The following is a 1,835-nucleotide window of genomic DNA, read 5'->3' as shown; positions in this document are numbered from 1 at the left end:
AAAGCTATTTTTTACTTTCCAGTCAAACCTAAGCGTAGCCATGCAGATAGCTGTCGTGTAACTCTAGGTTAAACCCAATGCTATACCACAGCTAATTGTTTCGTCATCGCAAAAAGCCATTTCGACAGCTGAAAATTTCGAGTCCCAAATTTGAAACACGTTGCTATTAAACATTATGGTGTCACAGCGCTGGCAGACGAGGATAAAGGACTAGGGACACACACAACTGCGCTGACAGAGCCACAGAAAATTAGAAAATTATTATTACAGAAAATTATTATTAGAACCAATCGGAGAAGCAAATTACCGCCGAACGGCAGCCGGACGTGTCGAGAATAGGCCCCCCTGTACATGCGCTCTATAATCAACATTTTGATACAATCATCAAGGACCTTGGTCGCTTTGTTTACTTTTGAACAATGCATCCACAGCGACCCGAAACATCCATGATTTTGCTGTTTGTTTTCTGTGCCTCTGTAAAATGGGCGAGTGCAGTTTGCTTCCAGTATATGCACGAAAACTAATCCGTGCGTGTCTTACCGGCTCAAATTAAGTGATATCGCTGCATAACGGTGAAAAGTAAAGAAATAAATATTACAGTACAGTGCAATCAAACAATATCTAGCCTAGCCCTAAAACACCGCCGCCATTTGGGTTGTGGCTTTACAGTTTGCGGGTATGTCCATTAAACGTACGCCTGCAGCGCTGTTTATAGCAGTGCTAGCTTCTCTTGTGCGGTTCTATGCAGCGCTGGTCATCCTTATGAATGCATACCGGCAAACCATTCCAACAGTCGAAATCCAACCGTATATTCAGAAATTTGGAGTGTTCTGTCACTACTTTTCTTGTGCTGACATATTATCACCGACGAAAAGCTTCTTTATCTATTACGGTTCAGCTAAATCAGGACAAAGTGAGCGGCGAAACCGAATTGTTGGTGGAAATTGTTGGAAACGAATTGTTGGAAAACGATTGGTCACCGGTCGCCGGGTGCCACCATCTTGTCTGACCTTATACATCGTTTGCTGCTGCCAAATTCAGCAATTTCGAACTACTTTCGCATGTTTTCCCAAAACACCTATGTTTTAGGGCCTGTGCATGCACACGTTCGCCTCAATATTTCTGTATCCCTATAGGTGATAGCTACACCCTACTCTAAAACTTACTATATTTTGTGTCACTCTTCTCCCTCACTTCTCTCCCGCTGAAACTCCTCGAGCATTGATAATCATGTCCAAGGCATGTGAGGCCCCACTTTTTCGTCTGCTTCTGATGTTTCCACGCTTGCCTGGAATGTGGAGAACATGGCATGCCTTGCGCACTGCTCTGAATTTTGATTTCGCCATTAGAATAAAGGAAGAACTGAGACTGGTTACGACATTTTCAATACAGTCCTAAAAATCTTCATTCTCATGGTCTTGCATGCGTGGGATGTAACTTGTGACACATTTGAATTCGTAATCAGATCAGATTAACAAGGGGACGTCAGCCGTCGCAATTAATTGTTAAACCTTCTTGAAAGTGTAAATGAGCGATGTGTTGTCGCAATTTCTTCGCAAAAATAACAGAAAACAAAACTGACAAACAAGTTTGCTGTACTTAAACTCAAGTGTAACATGCAAAAAGTATTTATTTATTCTAAGTAATTTTCCCATTTTCTTCACTCCATACAGAACTTAAGAGGCCGTACTGAAATTAGACGGCACAGCATTTGATTTCTGCGTTTTTAGAGGAAACGTATTATTGCAGTGGGAGACTTTTGCATTGAATAGCTGCTTCATCTTTAAAACAGCTGAAGGATTGTCATGCGAAACCGCCACGTAATACAAATTGTT

Source organism: Amblyomma maculatum, chromosome 10 (genome assembly GCF_055883805.1).
Source record: "Amblyomma maculatum isolate TAMU_Amacu chromosome 10, ASM5588380v1, whole genome shotgun sequence".
NCBI classification, from domain to species: domain Eukaryota; kingdom Metazoa; phylum Arthropoda; class Arachnida; order Ixodida; family Ixodidae; genus Amblyomma; species Amblyomma maculatum.
The sequence above is the reverse complement of the archived record's forward strand: the minus strand, read 5'-3'. Positions refer to the sequence as shown.